The sequence below is a fragment of the Amblyraja radiata genome, chromosome 30 (genome assembly GCF_010909765.2).
Source record: "Amblyraja radiata isolate CabotCenter1 chromosome 30, sAmbRad1.1.pri, whole genome shotgun sequence".
NCBI lineage: Eukaryota > Metazoa > Chordata > Chondrichthyes > Rajiformes > Rajidae > Amblyraja > Amblyraja radiata.
The window spans coordinates 21,054,126-21,079,938 of NC_045985.1; the positions used below are offsets into that span (position 1 = coordinate 21,054,126).

General features: G+C 49.3%; 1 long non-coding RNA gene across 1 annotated transcript; it reads left to right on the forward strand.

Annotated features, from left to right (window-relative positions):
* Positions 1–1,104: 1,104 nt before the first annotated feature.
* On the forward strand, positions 1,105–25,023 carry LOC116990186. Its single transcript, XR_004416459.1, has 4 exons — positions 1,105–1,203; positions 4,432–4,585; positions 10,410–10,412; positions 25,012–25,023. It is a non-coding gene; the product is annotated as an uncharacterized LOC116990186 (long non-coding RNA).
* Positions 25,024–25,813: the final 790 nt, after the last annotated feature.

Consider the following 25,813-nt stretch of genomic DNA (forward strand, 5'->3'; position numbering starts at 1 on the left):
ACACACATACTCATTCACACACACACTCATTCATTCACACACACACACATACTCATTCACACACACAGACTCATTCACATTCACACACACACACACAGTCACACACAGACTCATTCACACATACATTCACACAGACTAATTCACCCACACACAGACTCATTCACACACAGAGACTCATTCACACACACATCCGCACACACACACAGAGAGTCATTCACACACTCACACACACTCATTCTCACACACATTCACACACACACACACACACACCCAATATTAAAATGCCAAGTAACTTCAGAACGTGTTGAATGTACAGTGTGTAAAACAAATCTTTAAGGCCTGCTGTGGAGGCTGCTGCTGAAGCAAAATCATGCTTTTAATAACGTCCAACAAACACACTCACCATAGACAGAGCAGTTTAATAGCGCCTGCACTTGCAGCCATCTTGACGTCACACTCTCGCTGCTTGCCACGAACCGGAAATGATGACATCAGCGCCATCTTGCCACCAAGCAAAAATCACAGAATGAGTGCCAATTTTGAAATTAAACACAGTTCTGATCTAATACAATGTTTATTCACTCTATCCATCCGAAAACTGTTGCAAGCAAGCAATTGGGGGGAAAAACACTGAGCAATCAGGCAAGCAGACAAAAAACACATCCCTTCGCTGAAATGCAATAAAAGAAATGCCAAGCAATTTGGGAAAAAAACACTGAGAAAGCAAGCAAGCCGATAAAAAACACATCCGTTCGCTGAAAAGCAATTTTAAAAAATGCCAAGCAATTGGGCAAAAAAACACTGAGCAAGCAATCCAGCCGACAAAAAACACATCCCTTCGCTGAAACGTAATTGACAAATGTGGAAGTCTCTTGGGTGAATGTCTGACATTTGGGGGGGTGGGAGATGGTGTGGGAGAGGGAGGGAGCGGTAAGATAGGGGGGTGAGAGAGAGGGTGGGGTGTGAGAGAGAGGGAAGGGGTGAGACAGGGAGGGGGTGAGAAAGGGGGAGTGAGAGAGGGGGGGGTGAGAGAGGGAGGGTGAAAGAGGGAGGGGGCGAGAGAGAGGAGGGGGATGGTGTGAGAGAGGGTCGTTGTGACTCTCGGTACCTGACCAGGAATGTTCCGTTTGCAGAAGAAAGCGCTGCTGGCCTTGAAGAAGCAGAGTTCAGGAGCTCAGAGCAGCCAGGGAGGCATCAAACGCTGTCGGTGACCTCGCAGTGACCTCCTCCTCGCTGAATTACGCTCAACAATTGTAATACGTTGTCAACAATTGCGCTGAATTACGGTCCAAACTCTCCTCAAGGACCGCAACACCGCCTTCAGGTCTGGCGACAGAGCCCTGTACAGTGATGCTAGAGCCAACCTGAAGAAAGGCATCAGGGATGCCAAAGCGGCCCACAAGAGGAAGATAGAGGACCACTTTAACAACAACGATCCACGGCGGGTGTGGCAGGGCATCCAGCACATCACCAACTACAAGCCCAGTAACAGCACGACGGCCGATGGCGACGCCTCACTGGCAGAAGAGCTGAATTGCTTCTTTGCTCGCTTCGAGGCAGAACCAGAAGAGCTCGTCACCATTCTCCCACCAGCCCCTAACAACAACAACTACACCCTCACTGTGCAGGAGCATGAAGTGAGGCGGGTGCTCAGGGCGGTGAACCCGAGGAAGGCTGCGGGCCCGGATGGCGTGACAGGAAGGGTTCTGAAGGAATGTGCAGACCAGCTCTCCGAGGTCTTCACGAAAATCTTCAACCATTCCCTGTCCAAATCCATCATCCCACCGTGCCTGAAGTCTGCCACAATCATCCCACTACCAAAAAAAGCCTGTTATCAGCGGCCTTAACGACTACCGACCATTCGCTCTCACACCAGTCATCATGAAGTGTTTCGAGAGGCTGGTCCAGCAGCACATCAAAGCCAGCCTCCCGCCCACCTTCGATCCCCACCAGTTTGCCTACAGAGCAAATAGGTCCACTGAGGATGCCATCGTCACTGCTCTTCATACTGCACTGACCCACCTTGCACACCAGGGGAGCTATGTGAGGATGCTTTTCATTGACTTTAGCTCCGCCTTCAATTCCATCATCCCCAGCAGACTGGTCACCAAACTCATGGATTTAGGATTCTCCCAACCCATCTGCCTCTGGATCAAGGACTTTCTGTCTAACCGCCCAATGACCGTCAGACTGGGCCATCACATCTCCACCCCCATCACCCCCATCCCCACAGGCTGTGTGTTGAGCCCCCTCCTCTACGCCCTCTACACCCACGATTGTGCCACCGCCCACTCTACTAACACCATCGTCAAGTTTGCGGACGACACGACTGTGGTTGGATGTATCTCATGAGGAGATGAGACAGCCTACAGGGAGGAAGTCCAAAGACTGGCAGCGTGGTGTTCAGACAACAACCTCATCCTAAACACCACAAAAACAAAGGAAATTATCATAGACTTCCGTAAGAACAGTGCAGCCCCCAAACCCCTATTCATCAATGGGGACTGTGTGGAAAGGGTCTCAGACTTCAGATTCCTGGGCACACAAATTAAGGAGGATCTCCCCTGGACTACAAACACCACCACAGCAGTCAAGAAGGCCCAGCAGCGACTTTACTTTCTGAGGATCCTCAGGAAAAACAAACTGGAGGAGAAGCTGCTGGCGTCCTTCTACCGCTGCTCCATCGAGAGTGTGCTGGCGCACTGTATAACCACATGGTATGCCAGCTGCTCTGCAGCGGACAGGAGAGCCCTTCAAAGGGTCATCAACACCGCACAAAAAATCACTGGCTGCCCATTGCCCTCCCTGAAGGACATCTTCAGCTCTCGCTGCCTTGGCAGGGCAGCCAACATCCTGAAGGACCCTTCCCACCCTGGACACAACCTGTTCCACCTGCTGCCCTCAGGCAGACGGTACAGGTCTTTCAAAACTCGCACAAACAGACTCAGAGACAGGTTCTACCCCATAACCATACGTGAACTTAACGATGCAAAATAAGAAATAACACTCACATTCAACTGAATGGTTCTACCTCAGCTGCTATTGTTATTTATCTGTAATTTTTTTAAATTTCTTTTTTATATGTATATATTTTTACCTTTTCTCATATATTTAAAATTGCTCTTGTGAATCGCACCGTGGAATTGACTTTTAAATTTCGTTGCACCATGTGCAATGACAATAAAAAGAGATTCATTCCATCATTCATTCATTCATTCATTCATTCAACACCTCTACTCAGTCCGTCTACCAAGCGCCGGCTCGGCAAACGTTTCGCCCAACACCTCCGCTCAGTCTGTCTTAATCCACCTGATCTCCCGGTGGCTCGGCACTTCAACTCCCCCTCCCATTCCCATTCTGACCTTTCTGTCCTGGGCCTCCTCCATTGTCAGAGTGAGGCCCAGCGCAAATTGGAGAACAGCACCTCATATTTCGCATGGGTAGGTTACACCCCAGTGGTATGACCATTGACTTCTCTAACTTCAGATAGCCCTTGCTTTCCCTCTATCTACATCCCCTCCCCCTTCCCAGTTCTCCCACAAGTCTCACTGTCTCCGCCTACATTATTTCTTTGACCCCCTCCCCCCTCCGCTGACATGAGTCTGAAGAAGGGTCTTGACCCGAAACGTCGCCTATTCCTTCCCTCCAGAGATGCTGCTTGACCAGCTGAGTTACTCCAGCACTCTGTGAAATGTCACCTATCCATGTTCTCCATGGATGCTTCCTGACCCGCTGAGTTACTCCAGCACTCTGTGAAACGTCATCTATCCATGTTCTCCACAGCTGCCTTTCATAGAGTGATACAGTGTGGAAACAGACACTTTGGCCCAACTTGCCCACACCAGCCAACAATGTCCCAGCTACCCTAGTCCCACTTGGTCCATATCCCCCCAAACCTGTCCTATCCATGTACCTGTCCAACTGTTTCGTAAATGATGGGATAGTCCCAGCCTCAACTACCCCCTCTGGCAGCTTGTTCCATACACCCACTACCCTCTGTGTGAAAAAGTTACCCCTCGGATTCCTATTAAATCTTTTCCCCTTCACCTTGAACCTATGTCCTCTGGTCTTCGATTCCCCTACTCTGGGCAAGAGACTGTGCATCTACCCGATCTATTTCTCTCATGATATTGTACACCTCTATAAGATCACCCCTCATCCTCCTGCGTTCCATGGAATTGAGACCCAGCCAACTCAATCTCTCCCTACAGCTCACACCCTCTAGTTCTGGCAACATCTCTGAACCCTTTCCAGCTTGACAATAGGTGCAGCAGTAGGCCAATCGGCCCTTCGTCCCGCGTAAAATATTTGTGTGTGTCTTCCCCCACCCCAACGCCCTCCCTCCCTCCCGGCCGCAGTGGCCCCTCTCCCCGCTCCACGCTAACTGTTGTTCTGCCTCTTTCCCCCCCCCCCCCCCCCCCCACCGCCCAGTGCTCTCCCACCAGCCGCTGATCGACACTGCCACGTCCACAGTGGAGGCCAAGATGCTGGTGAAGACGGGAGCCATCAGTGCCATCAAAGCAGAGAACAAGAACTCCGGCTTCAAGTGCTCACGCACCCTGGAGGGGAAGCTCAAGATGAGAGAGTGCGAGTGGCAGTGGTGGTGGCTTTAGAACCCACATGACATGCTCCCCCTCGGCCTGCCCACCCTTCACCAATCAGTGCCCCGTTCCTGCCTTCTCCCCATATCCCCTAACTCCTCTATCTTTAAGAGCTCTATCTAGCTGTGTCTTGAAAGCATCCAGAGAACCGGCCTCTGAGGCAGAGAATTCCACAGACTCACAACTGTCGGTGAGAAAATGTTTCTCCTCATCACCTTCTAAATGGCTTACCCTTTATTCTTAACCTGGTTCTAGACTCTCCCAACATCGGGAACATGTTTCCTGCCTCTAGCGTGGCCAATCCCTTAATAATCTTACATGTTTCAATAAGATGCCCTCTCATCCTTCTAAACTCCAGATTATACAAGCCCAGCTGCTCCATTCTCTCAGCATATGACAGTCCCGTCATCCCGGGAATTAACCTTGTAAACCTACGGTGCATTCCCTCAATAGCAAGAATGTCCTTCCTCAAATTAGGGGAACCAAAACTGCACACAATACTTCAGGTGTAGTCCCACTAGGGCTCTGTACAACTGCTGAAGAACCTCTTAGGTCCTATACTCAACTCCTCTTGTTATAAAGGCCAAGATTCGCTTTCTTCACTGCCTGCTGTATCTGCATGCTTACTTTCATTGACTGATGAACAAAAACCCCCAGATCACTGTTGTACTTCCTCCTTTCCAATCTTTTCCAAATCTTAGTAATCTGCTTTCCTGTTTTTGCTACCAAAGTGGATAACCTCACATTTATCCGCATTAAACTTCATCTGCCATGCATCTGCCCACTCACCCAACCTGTCCAAGTCACCCTGCATCCTCATAGCATCCTATTAACAGTTCACACTGCCACCCAGCTTTGCGTCATCTGAAAATTTGCTAATGATACTTTGAATCCCTTCATCTAAATCATTGATGTATATTGTAAATAGCAGCGGTCCCAGCACCGCCTTGCGGTATCCCACTAGTCACTGCCTGCCATTCTGAAAGGGACCCGTTAATCCCTACACTTTGTTTCCTGTCTGTCAACCAATTTTCTATCCATGTCAGCACTCTACCCCCAATACCATGTGCCCTAATTTTGCCCACTAATCTCCTTTGTGGGACCTTATCACAAGTTTCAATCTTTATATTTTCACAATAGTATGTCTGTTCCGTTGATGGACGCAGTTAACGAGTTAAAATGAACGGATCGACAGACAGCTCTGATTTCACATGGGTTTTGCGATGTGGAATTTGGGGATTAAAATAGGAGCCCCGTTTCTTTCACCGGTCCCGGGATCCGACTCTTTTACACACCCGGAGAGTAACCGCCGCAAATACCCAGCCACTGGTTTGGTTCCCAAGGCCCGAAGAAAGGATTAAGTTTCTCCATAAATTTATATCCAGTGAAGGTGTGGAGATGGGACTTGGTGTCCGCGTCGTAAAATGAAACTGTCCCGGGCTCGTAACTGAGATAAACTCCCACCCTCCCGGGGATGGGACGGGCGGGGAGAGGGGATGGAGGGGAGGTGACTGAATCAAAGTTGTCACCATCCCGCCTAATCCTCCAGACTCCAGTCTCCGGGGTCAATGTGACCCGTCTCTTCCTCTTCCCAGACTCCCCGCCACCTCCACCTCCCAGTAATGTCTCCCCGATGTGAATCCCTCCGATCCCAGCACACACGCCCGGACTGTAAATCTCTTCCCGGTGTCAGGGAGACTCATCCAGTTCCCGGCTAATCTCACCCTCAGCGGGACTGTCATCTGTTGAGAAAATGGAGCGGCTGGGCTTGTATGCTCTGGAGTTCAGAAGGATGAGAGGGCATCTTATTAAGAAATATAAGATTATTAAGGGTTTGTACACGCTAGAGGCAGGAAACATGTTCCCGGTTTTGCGGGAGTCCAGAACCAGGGGCCACAGTTTAAGAATAAGGGGTAAGCCATTTAGAACGTATATGAGATTACACTTTTTCACACAGAGAGTTGTGAGTCTGTCTCAGAGGGCGGTGGAGGCGAGTTCTCTGGATACTTTCAAGAGAGAGCTAGATAGAGCTCTTAAAGATAGCGGAGTCAGGGGATATGGGGAGAAGGCAGGAACGAAGTACTGATTATGGCTGATCAGCCATGATCACATTGAAGGGCCGAATGGTCTACTCCTGCACCTATTATCTATTGTCCATAGCATCATCCGTGGTTGTTCTGAACTGCAAAGAATACAACCATCACGTGCTTACCCTCGACTGATAAAATCTGAGAAGTCTGTAACTTTCATTTTTTACTTTTTATTTCCCTCTAAATTAATTTTTTCCACAATAGATATGGAAACCCAATGTCAGGATAGATGGGGATGATTCGGGAGTGTGGGTGGGAGGAGGCGCTGAAGAAAAGGTTTGCCAGAGTTACTGCCTTCCAGCGCTGAAGACCCTGTTTCGATCTTGAATAAAGTGCGCAGATTGTAAGTTCTCCCCGTGACCTGTGTGAGGTTTTTCCGAGATCCCCGGTTATATCACACACTCCAAAGTCCTACAAGTTTGGAGCTTAACTGGTTTGGTATCAATGTAAAATTGTGCCTTGTGTGTGGGGGGTAGTGTTAATGTGCGGAGACCGCTGGGCCGAAGGGCCTGTTTACGCGCGGTATCACAAACTAAACTAAAACTAGGGGTCATTAGCTATAAGGAAATGTTCGAGGGAATTGTTGTTAGTAGCACAAAATATGGTCCCTTCCATCTGGGAGAGGAACCTGCACCAAAAATCGTATGTCCTCCTCGGAATCACAGCCCACGAAAGCATCTCGTTGCGCTTCACAAACGTCCTTTTATTCTAGACATTAACATTATATAATGACAAATACTCTGAGAGAACCCAGAGTATTTCAATGACTCACACTGCCGACAGGCTTTTTATAACCGGTGACACAATGGATGAATGAGGATTTTATTGTTTTCAAATAATGCAGTAATCAATCTATTCTTGTAGTCTTCATTCCTTGTACCCCCACCCCACAAGGTAAAATATTTTAAATTCCCCAGATTTATGGTGAGTTGTACATGCAATCTGGTAAGAAATCATACTTGCATGTTGTAGGATAAATAATGCCATGATTGTGCAAAGACGGCCTTATCTACCAGGAGCTAATGCGCCTGCAGACTCCTTCCCACCCTGACCGCTGATGAAATTGTGAAGATTCCCCACGAAACGTAATGCCACCACAATGAGTTCTCTGGATAGACACAAGACGATGGAGTAAAGCAACGGGACAGCCATCCTCCAGAGATGCTGCCTGTTCAGCTGTGTTACTCCAGCATCTTGTGTCTCTCATTGCTACATAAACCAGTATCTGCTGCCCCTTCATGAACAGAACACAGGACCCTCTCGGGCACCAGTTTTATCGCACGTCCCAATGACGCAATTGGTTGGCAGAGTAAAAGACCTCTGTGATATGATGCTAAGTTGGCATTTAGTTGTCATGTAAAAGGAGAAATTGGATTGAGGTATGGAACGGAAAAGAACTGAAGGTTTAAAGCCCCTGTCCCACTTAGGAAACATGAACGGAAACCTTTGGAGATTTTGCGCCCCACCCAAGGTTTCCGTGAGGTTCTCGGAGGTTTTTGTCAGTCTCCCGACCTGTTTCCACTACCCGCAACCTCCGGCAACTAACCTGCAACCTCCGGGAACCGCACGGAAACCTTGGGTGGGGCGCAAAGTCTCCAGAGGTTTCCGTTCAGGTTTCCTAAGTGGGACAGGGGCATTACTCTCGCAGCCGGCATAGACTCAATGATGAGAACAGAATGTCGGAACGAAAGTCGCAGTAATAAAACATGGAAGACAACGACATTTCAAAACCCGTTCACAGTTTCACTGAGAAATTAAAGGCACTTTATTGAATTAGAAACTAAAACGAATTTATTTTTCATTACAGTTTCAATTTCTTCCCTGAATTTGTTCTGCGACATTCCATAAATAAACGTGTTGGTGCAGGCGCTCAGACACCTGAGCATATACCCGGTCTGTTCTGCAATTGTAAATGGGTCTTTGTAATCTGTTGCGAGAAGCTGAACGTCTATGAAGTAGACACTTACGAAACACACGAAGGTAACCATCCACAATAGTACGAAGCTACCAGATATGGCCAGCAGTAGAAGAATGGTCTTCCTCCTGTTCTCCACCTCTTGATCTGCGACACTTTCGTCAGTGTTGCTCCCTCGGAGACCGCTCCTCACTCTGTTAGCTTGTATACTGTGCCTGACTGTCAGAGCGTTGAGGAGAATGATCAGTAGAAATTGTACAAATGGGGTTATAATGGGTTGGACCGAGTAATATGCTACCCATATCGGTAAGGTAAAGAAATCTGCGATTATGGAACAGGACCAATGTACGTTGTCAATTATTTCTCGAGGTTCATAGGCGAAATACATCGGGACATTTCGAATAAAACTTAAGATACACGTCACTGCTATCACTAAAGACGCAGTTTTCTCGGTGCAATATTTTGCTCGTAACTTGAGATTACAAATGGTGACAAATCGATCGAAGGTGAACGCTACGGTTAGCCAGACCGAGCAATCAATGGAAGTCATAATAATGATTATGATCAGAGTACAAATGGTCGTTAAGTTCAGGAATGAATAAGGAAAATAGCCATCATTAATCTCGTAGAGAATTACCTCGAAGATCAGAACCATTAAATCAGCTACGGGCATGGATACCAGGTAGAGGGTGATCCCTTTGGAGAGACCACACTTTCCCCGGGAGAGAATGACGATGGCCAACAGGTTAGCTGTAGAAAGTACGAACATAAATTTACCAACATTGAATGTTCGTGGAAGACATTAGTTAGACATTTCTTTGTACGAAAGTGAACGGATTATTTAATTCTGCAACGTGTCTCATTTCATTGCACAAACATCTCTGAATCTGAAACAAATATATTAAATATGCAATTCACAAACTAATGATTACCAAAATTCTGCGGCGACGTACATCAGGATAAATGGTCTCTACCCGAATCATCATTTATCATTTTTTATCCAGAGATCCTGCCTGACGGACAAGCAGAGTTACTCGAGCATTTTCTGTTTAACTTCCGCCGAGGTCATTACCGGATTTGCTGACTCAAGGGGTACCGTGGTTTTAAAACTAAGTCTGACGGATATAGTAATTTGTCCATACGTTTTAGGAGAAGAGTAGAGCCATTCGGCCCATCGACTACTCCTCCATTTAATCATGGCTGATCTATCTTTCCCTCTCAACCCCATTCATCTTCCTTCGCCTCATATCTCATGGCACCCTTATTAATCAGAAAGTATGTCAATCCCAGCCTTAAAAATATACGTTGACGGCCTCCAAAGCCATGTGTGGCCACGAATTCCTCAGGTTCACCAACGTCTGCCTACACAACCCATTATTATTTCATTCCTAAATGTACGTCCTTTAATTGTGAGGCTGTGGACATTTGTCCTAGATTCCCCCACAAGTGGAAACATCCTCGACACATCCACGGTATCCATGCCTTTCACTATTTTGCAAGTTTCAATGAGAGACCCCCTCGGGTTTCTAAACTAATGCGTGTACAGGCTCAGTGCCTTCAAACGCTCATGTTAACCCGATCATTCCTGGGAACATTCTAGTAAACCTCCTCTAGACTCTCTCCACTGCCAGCGCTTCCTTCCTGAGATATGGCACACAGATCTGCTCATAATACTCCAAATGCGGCATGACCAATGCCTTCTTAAAGTTCAAATTTCAAAGTCAAAATTTTATTTTGGTCACATATAACCATATAACCATATAACAATTACAGCACGGAAACAGGCCATCTCGACCCTTCTAGTCCGTGCCGAACACATAATCTCCCCTAGTCCCATATACCTGCGCTCAGACCATAACCCTCCATTCCTTTCCCATCCATATAACTATCCAATTTATTTTTAAATGATAAAAACGAACCTGCCTCCACCACCTTCACTGGAAGCTCATTCCACACAGCTACCACTCTCTGAGTAAAGAAGTTCCCCCTCGTGTTACCCCTAAACTTCAGTCCCTTAATTCTCAAGTCATGTCCCCTTGTTTGAAGCTTCCCTACTCTCAGTGGGAAAAGCTTTTCCACGTCAACTCTGTCTATCCCTCTCATCATTTTAAAAACCTCTATCAAGTCCCCCCTTAACCTTCTGCGCTCCAAAGAATAAAGCCCTAACTTGTTCAACCTTTCTCTGTAACTTAGTTGCTGAAACCCAGGCAACATTCTAGTAAATCTCCTCTGTACTCTCTCTATTTTGTTGACATCCTTCCTATAATTAGGCGACCAAAATTGTACACCATACTCCTTTCGGTGCAGTGAAATTATTTTTGCCATGCAGCACATAAAAAAAGATTACAACATAACAATAAAAGATAGTTTCAACATCAAAACATAAAGGCACATAGTCCAGTCCCATCCCCAAGTCCACCCATAGTCGGGCCTCCTTACTCGAGACCGTGGCTTCCGGGGCCGACAGGGCCGCGCCGAATGGAAAGTTCAGCGCCGCCGCCCGCAGCCTCTCCACAGCCCCGCAGCTCCGCAACGGACCCAGCTCCAGTTCAGCGAAGTCACCGCCGTCCTCCGACCCCATAGCTCCGCCGCCGTCGCCGGTGCTCAGCCGGTGCCGTCGCCGGCGCTGAGCCGGTGCCGCCGCCGGAGCTGAGCCGGTGCCGTCGCCGGCGCTGAGCCGGTGCCGCCGCCGCTGCTGAGCCGGTGCCGCCGCCGGTACTGAGCCGGTGCCGACGCCTCTGCTGAGCCGGTGCCGCCGCCGCCGGTGCTGAGCCGTTGCCGCCGTCGGTGCCGCCGCCGGTACTGAGCCGGTGCCGCCGCTGCCGCCGATGCCGAAGCTCCAGACGGTCCCCTCAGGAGACAACGCTCCAGGCCCGCCGGTAGGCCGCTGGGACGGGTCGAAGCGCAGCCCGGAGAAAAACCGCATCTCCGACCAGGTAGGGACCCTGAAAATTAGTTTTCCCCTCCCCTCCCCCACACATAAAAAGCTAGAACTCCTCAAACCAAAACACCAAACTAACTAAAAATAAGAAAAAGAGACGAAAAAAAACAGACAGCTGCAGGCTAGGCAGCCATAGGACGGCGCCCCTACTCTTGTAGGTATAGGGGCAGATTAGCATGATATCGATATTTTGCTATCTTAGCCCTCTCGAAATAAATGCGAGTACTCCACTCGCTTTCTGTACTACAAATTCAATTTGCAAACGTTTGGTTGAATCCTGCACCAATACTCTCTATCCTTCTCCACCTCGGTTTTTTTAAATTATCTCATCATAGAGGAGAGTACCTGCCTTTATTCCTACTACAAAAATGCACGACTCTGTATTTTATTAGCGGTATTTCATCTGCCATTCCTCAGCAAACTCTCCCAACCTGTCAAAGTATTTCTGCAAATTCCCTGCTATCTCTACACAACCTGCCGCTCCATCTCTCTGTGTATCATCCGCAAACTTGGCCACAAAGCCTTGTATCTCCTCGTCCAAATCATTAATATACAACGTGAAGAGTAGCGGCTCCAGCACCGACCCGTGGGGAACTCCGCTATCACTCGCATCCAGCCAGAAAAAGTTCCCTTTATTTCCGTTCTCTGTCTTCTGCTATTCAGCCAAACTGCTACTCATGAAAGTATCTTCCATCCAATACCGTGGTGTCTCAACCTGTGTATGTCTCACCTACGACACCTTATCAAAGGCCTGTGGAAAATGCAGGTAAGCCACAACCGATGACGTCCCTTCGTCTATCCTGCTATGTACTTCTTCAAAGAATTCCAACAGGTTCGTCACGGAGATCAGCCATTCACAAAACAATGTTGACTTCGGCCTATTTTATCGTGTTCTGCTAAGAATTCACAAACCTCGCCATATGAGCAACTCTAAAATATTTCCAACAATTCAATCAATTCAGAGCAATTGTGACTTCTTGATCACAGAGGAATGTGATACGTAAAGAATATCGTCTAATTGGTTTTATTGGACTCCAGCGCCATACCTTATGTTAAATCCTTCAATCTGCAGACAGAACGGAGCATCAGCTTTAACACAAAGAGCGTTAGATGATTATCTCAGTTCAAATGTATTGGATATAGAGGTACCTGTAAATCGCATTGAGATGTATTTCACAGGCTTACATTCATCAGCATCAGTTGCAGTTTGATTAGTTGCATATTTTTCCAGTAACGGCTAGACGGCGAAACTTCGGTAGAAAATAATAAGGGGCTTACCAGGAACACCAATGATAGCAAGGATAGGGTAGAAAATGTTCTCTACCTGGTTGAGTACCGGCAGTTCCATGCCCAGAGATAATCCACGTTTCCTGACACTGGTCTGACAGGTCGCTTACATTTAAAGTTGGCAGCTGATTCTCCAGAGAAACCACATGACGCATAAGCAAGCGAAATTAATTGGAATTAGTGCAGGTCATTTAAACAAACAATTGTTTTCCAGATCACGTTTGCTGCTGGCTAATTATGGAATTACGTAATAACTGCCAGCAAAGTCGGATATTCTGCTAAATCAATATTTTAATACAATATTTAGACAAATAAAGTGAATTATAAGTAAGAATCTACATATATTGCTCCAAATGCGTTCGTTCTTCCCTGCAGAAATATAATGTTGAGTTATCCATACAGGTCCATGTTCTCATCTAAACACAGTAAACGCCACTCTTACACCTGCGTTCCGCGTTGCAGTTTCAGGCAACTCTCTGTAAAATATCTTGCAGCGTGTCCCCTTCAACATTTGTTCCTCTCGCCTTAATCAGAATCAGAATCAGAATCAGAATCAGAATCAGAATCAGAATCAGAATCAGAATCAGAATCAGAATCAGAATCAGAATCAGAATCAGAATCAGAATCAGAATTACACTTTATTTTTGCAACATACGAGGAATTTCATTGGCCAGGTCAGTCATACAATTAAAAGCAACAGATCACTCAAAACACATTTTAACATGAACATCCACCACAGTGACTCCTGCACATTCCTCACTGTGATGGAAGGCGAAATAAAGTTCAAGTCCTTCCTTTTGTTCTTCCTCGGTCGGGGGCCTCGAGGATTCCGTCGACGGGATCATCTTGACTCCCGTAACCGGCGGCGTTCGGGCCCTCCTCCTCGAGGCGATCATCTCCTGCATCGGGGGGAAGTCAGCTCCCCGGCGCCGGGCGATCGAACCTCGCGTCGGGGCTGGTCGAGCCTTCCGCGGCGTTGGAGCTCCCCACTCGGCCTCACCCGAGACTGCGAGCGCTTGATCGTAAGTTCGCGGTGGGAGCGATACCAGGCAAGGTATCCGCTCCGATGTTAAGTCCACCAAACATGTGCCCTCTAATCCCTTCCACATTGGAAAATGTTTCTGATTCCCTATACACGGCGGTATACACACAGTGGCGCAGCGGTAGAGTGTGTGCCTTACTGCGAATGCAGCGTCGGAGACCCGGGTTCGATCCCGACTGCGGGTGTTTGTATGTACGAGTTTGTGCGTTCTCCGCGTGACCTCCAAGATCTCCCTTCAATCGAGCCATAGAGTGATACAGTTTGGAAACAGGACCTTCGGCCAAAATTACACACACTGACCAACATGTCCCAGCTACACTAGTTCACCTGCCCGCGCTTGGTCAATATCCCTCCAAACCTGCATTATCAAGGTACCTGCCTAACTGTTTCTTAAACGTTGAGATAGAACCAGCCTCAACTATCTCACATGGCAGCTGGTTGCATGCACCCACCATCCTTTGTGTGAAAAAGTTACCCCACAAATTCCTATTAAATATATTCCTCTTCATCTTGAACCTTTGTTCTCCGGTCCTGGATTCCCCTACTCTGGGCAAGAGACTGTGTGCATCTACCCGATCTATTCCTTTCATGATTTTGTACACCTCTATAAGATCGCGCCTCATCCTCCTGCGGTCCAGGGAATAGAGAGCTAGCCTACTCAACCTCTCCCTACAGATCACACCCTCTTGTCCTGGCGACATCCTCGTAAATCTTCTCTGAACCCTTTCAAGCTTGACAATGTCTTCCCTATAGCATGGTGCCCAGAACTGAGCACAATATTCTAAATGCGGTCTCACCAACGTCCTATAAAACTGCAACATGACATCTCAACTTCTACACTCTATGCTCTGAGTGATAAGGGCCGATGTGCTATCAGCCTTTTCGACCACTCTTCGACATTCCAGAGGAAGCAATCCAAGTTTGTTCTGCATCCTTGTACCTGTCCAACCCAGGAAGCATTCTGATAAACGTGTACTGCACTCACTTCATAGCTTCCAATTTATTGCTGGAAGAGGGCGAGCATAACTTCACGCTATCATCAAAATGCGGTCTACCCATAGCGTATCGAGCTGCAAAGTGCCTTCATGAAAATTGGAATACTGGTCCAGTCAAAAAGGAGCAACCTACTGTAATGTCATCTTCCATTACTCAGTGTGTCGTCAGCTTTGGAGTTTACGTGACCGAAGCAAATACATTTTAAACGTTAATTTATACTTCTACACCTGGGCAGACTGTGGCTGAAATTTGGAAGCAATTTTCATTAAATCGCACTATTTCTATAAATACTTGGATAAAATATCTGAATCACGAAGAAGCCAACCAAAATCTGTAGAACGATTGAATATGACGCGTCGCAACACCTTCATCAAGTCAAGTCACTTTTATTTCTACAGCACATTTAAAAAACAACTCTCGTTGAGCAAAGTGCTGTACATTGGTGGAGGTACTAACATTATACAACATTGGTTCATAGATTAAGTACATACATAAATACATACATATAGCCCTCACTCAGAGGACATCAAGAAAGGCTTGAGAGTAAAGATTAGTTTTAAGTCTCAACTTGAAGGAGTCGATGGAGGGGGCAGTTCTGATGGGAAGAGGGATGCTGCTCCACAGTCTAGGAGCCGCAACCGCAAAGGCGCGGTCGACCCTGATCTTATGCCTAGACCGCGGGATGTTCAGTAACCCCAATTCGGCCGATCTGAGGGACCTGGAGGTGGTGTGGCGGGTAAGCAGACTTTTGATGTAGGTGGGGGCAAACCCGTTAAGGGTTTTGTAGACATAAAGAAGGGTCTTGAAATGTATTCGGAACCGCACAGAGAGAGGCCAGGATCGGCGTGATGGGGTGCCTTTTTCGGCTGCCCGTCAGGAGTCTCGCAGCGGCGTTTTGGACCAGTTGCAGGCGGGACAGGGAAGATTGGCTGATGCCAGTGTAGAGGGAGTTGCGGTAATCTAGGCGGGAGGAGATAAATGTGTGGATGATCTTTTCGAGGTCATCAGACATGAGGAATTGTTTTATTTTAGCTATTGTCCGAAGCTGGAAGAAGCTAGTTTTTCATCATATCGTCTATCAGTTTCCGGTTAGTTCTAATTTTTAGATTTCCTGTGTCTGTATTTATTATACACTAGACCAAGTGGGGCCCGTTGTGTCGCAGGCACACGGGAGGCCTGGGCACCCCCAACGCAATTGGTCCAAAACGCCGGCAATTGGTCCAAAACGCCGCAGCGAGACTTCTGATGACTACCCGTTAAAGGGACCACATCACCCCGATTCTGGCCTCTCTCCACTGGCTCCCAGTACGGTACAGAATCAATTTCAAGCTTCTCCTATATATATACAAAGCCCTTATCGGGCTTGCCCCCATCTATATCAAAAACTTCTAACCCACCATTCTACCTCCAGGTCCCTCAGGTCGGCCGACTTCGGGCTACTGACTATCTCGCGATCCAGGTTTAAGCTCAGGGGCGACCGCGGCTTTGCGGTTGCAGCACCTAGACTGTGGAACAGCAACCCTCTTCTCATCAGAACTGCCCCCTCCATCGACTCCTTTAAGTCTAGGCTTAAAACCTATTTCTTCTCACAAGCGTTTCTTGAGGTCCTCTGAGGGAGCGCTGTATGTATGTATTTATGTTTGTATTGTTAGATCAATGTACCATTGTATGTTGCACGTGAGTACCTGCATTGATTTAAAGCACTTTGGTCAACGAGAGTTGTTTTTAATTGTGCTATTGAAATAAAATTGACTTGATTTGACTTGACTTGAACGCAACCCATTTCCCAACGCAATATTCCACCACTCACCCGTTCCCCCAATACAATATTTCACCAGCTACCCATAGCCTTTGACTGTCCATGCGCGGCTGACGTGTTCCCATTGTGACGCCCCGGATACCCCCTCCTCCTCTCACCAACCCCACCCCCACTCCGTCTCTTGCCTTCCACGCACCCCCCCCCCCTCACCCGCTACATGCTTGAAATGTGAATAACTTTCAAGGGCACGGCTTGAGACAGGGGCTGTGGGGTGCTGGTGGGGAGGGCGTCCTGCAGCCGGGGAAGGGGACGGCCTGTCGGGGGCCGGTTGACGAGCGCTACCGTGGCCTACCGTTGCCGTAGCATTCCACTGCCGTAGCCTACAACTGCCTACCCCTGCCGCTGTCTCCCCCTGCCGCTTCCGTGGCTTACCGCTGCCTACCACTGCCGCAGCCTATCGCTACCGTGGCCCTCCGTTGTCTTGGCCTATCGCTGTAGTGGCCTACCGCTGCCGCTTCAGACGGGGAGCGATGTGGAGCATCCTGCAGCTGGGTACGGGACGGCTTTAGGCGGGGGGCGTCCTGCAGCGGGGGAGGGGGACGGCTTCAGCAGGCGGCTGTTCGGGGCCGTTGTGGGAGGGGTACAGTTTCAGACGGGAGATACGGTGACCTATCCATGTCGTTCGTGGCCTACCGCTGCCGCTGCCTATCGCTTTTCTGGCCTACTGCTGCCGTGGCCCTGGCCTGTCGCTGCCGCGGTCTACCGCTGCCGCTCCCCACGGCTTCAGGCGAGGATCGGTGGGAAGTATCCTGCAGCTGGGGCGGCTTCAGGCGGGTGATGGGGGGAGGGGAAGTCCGGAAGCTGGGGACGGGAGGGCAACAGGTGGGCACCGGGGGGGGGGGGGGGGAGGGGGGATGCAGCTGTGGACGGCTTCTGTCTGTGGCCGGGGGGGGTCCTATATCCGGCGGAGGGGACGACTTCAGCTGGGGACTGTCTGGGTCCTTTGTAGGGCGGGGGAGAGCGTCCTGCAGCCTGGGGATGGGGACGACTTCAGGCGGAGGCTATCGGGTCCCGGTGGGGGTGGTGGCGGCGTCCTTCAGCCGGCGGACGGGGACGGCTTCATGCGGGGGCTGTTGAAGGACGATGGCGGTGGGACGTCGTCCTGCAGCCGGGGTAGGGTGGCGGCTTCAGTCGGGGGCTGTCGTGGGTCCAGTGCCGGATTTACGTATAAGTTAAACAAGCTATAGCTTAGGGCCCCCACTTTCTAGGGGGCCCCCCGAAAAATTTGAAAAAAAGGGGTGTACATTTCCAAAATATAAGCGCCTTGCACATGCGCACAACCACGGCCAGCACACCATCGGCCGCCCTGCGCATACGCACTGCAACGGTAACTGGTCCACGCTGGGCACTTTCTCTCTCGCTTTGAATTGTGGGAGATTTGGCAGCCATGGCTGTCCGGTCGCTGGGGGCCTCACAAGTGGAACAGCTTAGGGCCTCTCTGCATCTAAATCCGGCACTGCGTGGGCCGGTGGGGGGGGGGGGGGGGGGGGGGGGAGCGTCCTGCATTCACTGAATCCCTTGTCAACCCCTCTCCCACCATCCACTTTTCGCGGCTCTCCCAACCCGCCCAATGGGTTCACACTGTGATGTAGAACACACAGGTATTACTGCGCAGGCGCAACTGTCGGGCAAGCAAGTGGAAAAGGTATTTATTAAAGCTTAAAATGTGAATAACTTAAAATATAACAACAATTCAAACGTTAAAAATTAGGATAATTCAGTCCTTTTTTTCTCGTTGCGTCTCTTGCAGCCGGGGAAGGAGGACTGCTTCTCGCGGTGGCTGTCGGTGTGGAGCAACCTGCAGCTGGGGGCGGCACGGCTTCGGGCGGGTGTGTGGGCGGATTGTGTTGGCGGGGGGGGGGTTGTTTGTGCGGCGGTGAGACGGGTGTGTGGGCTGTGGGGGGTTGTTGGGGGAGGGGGTGGGTGGGCGAGGTGGGTGTGGGCGGTGGCTGTGGGTCGGTGTGTATGTGTGGTCGGTGTATGTGGGGGTGGGGGTTGAGGGGATTTTGTGGCCGGGGGAGAGGGGGATGTGTGAACGGGGAGATTGTGGTGTGTGGGCGGGACCGTGTTGGCGCGTGGGGGGGGGGGGGAGGTGGGCGGGATCTATGGCGGGGGGAGGGGATGCGAGAGCGCAGGTATGGAGAGGTGTGTGGACGGGGGGGGGGGGGGTAGGGGGTGAGGGGGTGTGGGGGCCGGGGGGAGGAGAGAGCTCGAAGAAAAGACGGGGATTGTGGGGTAGAGTGGTTTCACGAGGGAGCGGGACAGGAGCCAGCGAGGAGGACCAGAGGGTAATGGGCTAGAGCTGGGGTCACAGAACTGTCGTTGGTCGCTGGTCGTTCACCTCCGCCGGGTTCAGATTCTCCGCTTTCCGTTTGGCGACATTTCCCGCGCAGGGCTGGACCGTTTCCCGTCCCTCCAAAAATTGTGTCCGGATGGAAACCTCCGCCGGTCATCCTCAGCTCCAGTAAAGACGTGATGGGGCCGGAAAGGGCGGACCGTCCGCGGAGCGACAAGAGAAAACACCAATCTAGGCGGCGCTGAACGGCAGGAGAGGAGATCGACCTGCGCACGTGCTACCTTTTACATTAGACAACCGATCGGACCGAAACCTGGCGCCATCGCAGCATAGGGGAACGATGTGTATGCTATGAAAAATAGCTGAGCACAAGTCAAGGAGCCTTGAAAGAAAAATGCCATGGAAAAGACAACGGATGGAAGAAATGTGTGAATCAGAAGGATTGAATTGTTGCGAATTGTGAAGTCGCAATAATGAATGTAAGTGGATGGCGAGGCGATGGGGAAAAAGAGTTGCGCGTGTAGGTGGTGGTAGAGGAGGAGAGACATATGGCGATATGGGAGTGAAAGTGGAGGGTGAGTGGAGTTGTTAGTGATTACAGAAATCTAGAGGTTTCAATGATAATAACTTTGGGTTGTACGCCAGCGGAATATGAGGATCGTTTTTTAATCCAGTTTAGTTGTGACTTGACTCTCAGTGGAGTAGGCGCTGGACAGCAAGTGCATCAAGTTTTATTCCAATCGGCTAAATATTACAAAAGTTATTGGTCTGTTATCCACCGGGACGGCGACGTCCCCTTCCGGCACCCGCTGTAAATCACCGCGGGGAGAATAAAGCTGAAGTAACGGATTTCGGGAGGGTGCTGCTGTATTCGCGAGCGGGTGCTGCTGTATTCGCGGACGGGGTTTGCTGTGATCGAGGGCTGCTGTGTTCGCGGGCGGGGGCGACGACCACCACGCCAAGCCGGTGCCCATGAGTGCAGCTGGAGCTGTGAGCCACTGAGTGCGACATGCGCCAGGTAGTGGAGCCGATGAGTGAGTCCGGAGCCGCTGAGCCCTCATAACACCCCTCCCTCCATTCACCCCCGCGACACCTCACCCCCTCCAACATACACTCCCTCCCCTAACCCCACAAGGGAGACTCCCTCACACAACTTCTCCCACCTTCCCCGCCCCACACACACCTCCCCCACATATCCCCCACCCCCTCCCCCACAACCCCCATCCCAAACACTCACCCCATCCCCCACACAACTCTCCCCTACACACACCCATCCCCTACAACCCCCTCCCCACCCACCCTCCCTAACCCCCGCTCACCCACACCCCTCCCTCACAACCCCTCACACACCCCATCTCCCCATACCCCTCTCCCCCACACTCCTCCTCCCTCACACCCCCTCTCCACATCCGTCCTCCCCCCCACACTTCTCCCTCCCCACACCTCCCCCCCCCCCCCCGCACATCCACAATATTGCAATAATGGGTTGCGTTGGGGGTCCCGGCCTCCCATTTGACGGTCCCAACGGGTCCCACATAGTCTAAAATACTGATCTTGTTATGTTCCGGTTTGTGCGGTCTTTCTATTTGCGCAAAAACGGATGGCGTAGCGCTAGTTCACTCACAATTCTCCTGTGTTCCGATCGGTCATAAAAGTTAGCGAGGTTTATAAATTCTTAAAAACCGCGCGAGAGCAGATCGATCTCTTCTCCTGCCGTTCAGCGCCGCTTGGATTCCTCTCTTCCCCTGTCACTTCCCGGGCCGGTCCGCCCCTTCCTGCGCAATCGCGTCTTTACTGGAGCTGAGGATGGCTGACCGAAGTTTCAAACAGGACATAAATCACAATTCCAGCCACAGTCTGCCAAGGAATCAACGTTTAAAATATATTTGCTCCTGCCAAGTAGACTGCAAAGTTGACGACACACTGAGTAATGGAAGATGACATTTGAATAGTTTGTTCCTTTACGGCTACTTGTAAGGGTAAGCTAAACAGTGATCGCTATTCCAATTTTCAAGAAGACACTATGCAGCTCGTTCCGCTATGGGTAGATTGCGTTTTGATCGCACCTGGATCGCCGGCGGACCTATGCGAGGATTTTGTTTGTTGATTTTAGATCTGCATTCAACACCATTGTGCCAGAGCTACTTCACTCCAAACTTTCCGAGTAGACTGTGCCTGGTCCACCCTGTCGCTGGATCACCAGCATCCTGACAGACAGGAAGCAGCATGTGAGGCTGGGAAAGCACATCTCGGACCCGCAAACCCTCAGCATCAGAGCACCGCAAGGCTGCGTAATCTCACCTCTCTATTATCTCTACACCAATGACTGCACCTCCACTGACATCTCTGTCAAGCTTCTCAAGTTTGCGACGACACAACCCTGATTGGACTGATTCACGATGGGGAGGAATCTGCCTACAGACAGGGAGTGTCACATCTGGCGTCCTGGTGCCATCGCAACAACTGGAGCTCTTAAGACAGTGGAATTGATTGTAGACGTTAGGAGAGCTCCACGTCCACTCACCCCACTCACCATCAACAACACCGCAGTCACATCTGTGGAGTATTTTAAGCTCGTGAGAACCATCACCTACAAGGACCTTAAATGGGGGGGCCACCACCGTCAAAAACGCACAACGGACGATGTACTTCCTGCGGCAGCTGAGGAAGCACAATCTGCCACAGGCAATGGTGTTCCAGTACCATGCGGCCATCGTAGAGTCTGAACTCACCTTCTCCATCATGGTTGAATTTGGCTCAACACGACATCCGGAGGCTGCAGCGAATCGTCCGATCAGCTGAGAAGGCTGCAACCTTCCTTCCATTGAAGAACGTACACTGCAAGGACCAGGAAGCGAACCAGTAAGATCAACTCTGACCCCTCTCAACCTGGCCACGAACTTTGAAACACTTTCCTCTGGAAGGGGACTCCGGACTGTCAATGATGCCACAGCCCGACATAATAACAGCGTTTTACACGATTTGTAGCTCTCCTCAATAACCAACAATCTGTAGCTTCCTTTTCTCCGTGCGTGGACGTGGCGACGAAGGACGAGAAGCCGAAGCAAAGAAGTAGAGGCCAAATAACCGAACGGAAACGAAACCGTTCCGGTAGTGGTAGCTGTGTGGAATGAGCTTCCAGTGAAGGTGGTGGAGGCAGGTTCGTTTTTATCATTTAAAAATAAATTGGATAGTTATATGGATGGGAAAGGAATGGAGGGTTATGGTCTGAGCGCAGGTATATGGGACTAGGGGAGATTATGTATTCGGCACGGACTAGAGGGGTCGAGATGGCCTGTTTCCGTGCTGTAATTGTTATATGGTTATATGACATAGTTTGTCAACAAGATGCATTACATCAATAAACCGAAAAGCACAGTAACCGAAAGCGTACGAAGCCGAACTGCCAATTAAACGAAACGGTGGGACGCCTAAAAGCCAACTAACCGAAAGGGTTGGACGACTCAAAGCAAACTCACCGAAAGTCTGCTATGCCGAAACACCAACTCACCGAAAGACTGCGTCGCCTACAAACCAACTCACCGAATGCCCGCTCTGCAGAAAAGTCAAATAACGGACATGACGTCGCCGGGGGCCGTGGGAGACTGGGGGCTGGCCCGAGGGATGCGCTCCTTCGGCCGCTTACAACTTGGTGCTCCGGTTCCGAATGCCCAGTCATCTATGGCTTGTGTGGGAAAATGACAACCCTCCCTCCCGTCTCCACCAGCCAGTGATGTGATGGACGCAGGAGTCTGGACCAATCGCTGACAAATCCCGCCCTCCGCGACGTCATGTCCATTATTTGACTTTTCTGCCGAGCGGCGATTCGGTGAGTTTGCTTTTAGACGTCCCACCCTTTCGGTTAGTTGGCGTTTCGGCTTTGTATGCTTTCGGTTATTCGGCGTTTCGGCTTCGTTTCCGTTCGGTTATTTGGCTCCCACTTCTTTGCTTCGGCTTCTCGTCCTTCGACGCCACGTCCGGGTACACCCCCCCCCCCCCCACCAGACCTGCACAGTCCATGTCTACCTGCTCCCCACGATTCAATAAACTGCAGCCGATTTTACTCCCAGCGACTAGGAAGTGTTGCACTTTGGGAGGTCAATGTATGGGGAATTGTGATGTTGGTGGCATGAGGGTTAACATATAACCATATAACCATATAACAATTACAGCACGGAAACAGGCCATCTCGGCCCATCTAGTCCGTGCCGAACACTTATTCTCCCCTAGTCCCATCTACCTGCACTCTGACCCTCCATTCCTTTCCCGTCCATATAACTATCCAATTTATTTTTAAATGATAAAATCGAACCTGCCTCCACCTCCTCCACTGGAAGCTCATTCCACACAGATACCACTCTCTGAGTAATGAAGTTCCCCTCATGTTACCCCTAAACTTCTGTCCCTTAATTCTCAAGTCATGTCCTATTGTTTGAATCTTCCCTACTCTCATTGGGAAAAGCTTATCCACGTCAACTCTGTCTATCCCTCTCATCATTTTAAAGACCTCTATCAAATCCCCCCTTAACCTTCTGCGCTCCAAAGAATAAAGACCTAACTTGTTCAACCTTTCTCTGTAACTTAGTTCCTGAAACCCAGGCAACATTCTAGTAAATCTCCTCCGTACTCTCTCTATTTTGATGACATCCTTCCTATAATTAGGCGACCAAAATTGTACACAGTACTCCAGAATTGGCCTCACCAATGCCTTGTACAATTTTAACATTACATCCCAATTTCTATACTCAATGCTCTGATTTATAAAGGCCAGCACACCAAAAGCTTTTTTACCACCCTACCTACACGAGATTCCACCTTCAGGGAACTGTGCACAGTTATTCCTAAATCCCTCTATTTTTCAACTGCTTCCTCAATTCACTACCATTTACCATTTACGTCCTATTTTGCTTTGTCCTGCCAAGATGTAGCACCTCACACTTATCAGCATTAAACTCCATCTGCCATCTTTCAGCCCACTCTTCCAAATGGCCTAAATGTCTCTGTGGACTTTGAAAATCTACTTCATTATCCACAACACCAACTATTTTAGTATAATCTGCATACTTACTAATCCAATTTAGCACACCATCATCCAGATCATTGATGTACATGACAAACAACAATGGAACCAACACAGATCCCCGTGGCACCCCACTAGTCACCGCCCTCCAACCTGCCAAACAGCCATCCACCATTACTCACTGGCATCACCCATTCAGCCACTGTTGAATCCATCTTGCTACTCCACCATTAAAGCCCAACAATTGAACCTTCTTAACTAACTTTGCATGAGGAACCTTGTCAAAGGCCTTACTGAAGCCCATGTATACCACATCCACTGCTTTACCCTCATCATTCCAGGCACAAATCCATGTTGACTGTTCCTAATCAGACCCTGTTTATCCAGATGCTTATATATATTAATGGAAAGTATCCTTTCCATTAATTTGCCCACCACTGACGTCAAACTAACAGGTCTATAATTGCTAGGTTTACTCTTATAACCCTTTATAAACAATGGAACAACATGCGCAGTACGCCAATCCTCCGGCACTATTTCCGTTTCTAATGACATTTGAAATATTTCTGTCATAGCCCCTGCTATTTCTACACTAACTTCCCTCAATGTCCCAGGGAATATCCTGTCCGGACCTGGAGACTGCTGTGATCATATTGAATGACGGTGCGGGCTCGGAGGGCCGAATGGACTACTCCTGCAGCTATTTTATATGTCCCTATGTTTCTAAGACAAGGCAGGCGTTGATGTTAAGGCTTTTACGGCAGCATAAGGGAAGGCATCGAAGGCAATGCATTAAATGCAAGACGTCATTGAGCGCGCGTATTAAAGGCAAAGCCAGGCAAGGCATTGAATGCAATCCTTGACGCCAAGGCAATGAATTGCAGGGGAGGCAAAGCAGGGCATTGAAAGCAAAGCAAGGCAGTGAATGGAATTGCAATGCATGGTATTGAATTCAAAGGCAAGACTCGGCATTGAAGGGAAGACAAGGTATTGAACCTACACAGGGAGAAGGTGCAAACTCCACACAAACAATTCCAGCAATCAGTATCGAACCTGGGACGCTGGAGCTATCAGGATTGCTCTCCATTTGCTTTGAGGGAAACGGATGGTAAGAATTGTACGTCTTGTAAAGCAAATTGGGCCGGAGATTACGCAGAGAGTGATGAATCTGTGGAATTCTCTGCCACAGAAGATAGTTGAGGCCAGTTCATTGGCTATATTTAAGAGGGAGTTAGATGTGGCCCTTGTGGCTAAAGGAATCAGGCGGTATGGAGAGAAGGCAGGGTTGGGATACTGAGTTGGATGATCAACCATGATCATATCAAATGGCGGTGCAGGCTCGAAGGGCCAAATGGCCTACTCCTGCACCTATTTTCTATGTTTCTATGTTTCTATGTAAACAGAGGTGTAAATTGAATGAAACATTTGCAATCACATGCGCACCCTGAAATCATTCTGCGATTTATACTGGCATTCCTCTCGCTGTAGACACCTGTGCCGACATCTCGATCTGAGATATAGATTCAAATGATCCACTCACGTTCGTTACAAGAAGTGTCAAAGTAACATGCTCCTTGAACAATCCAAGATGGTCATTGGTTTTAATTTCGTCTTTTCTATAGCAAACCTGTTGGCAATCGTCATTCTCTCCCGAGGAAAGTGTGGACTCTCCAAATGTATCACCCGCTACCTGGTATCCATGGCCGGAGCTGATCTAATGGTTCTGATCTTCGAGGTAATTCTTTCAGAGATGGCAGGTGCCTATTATCCGTATTCATTCCACAACCTATCTCACATTTGTAAGCT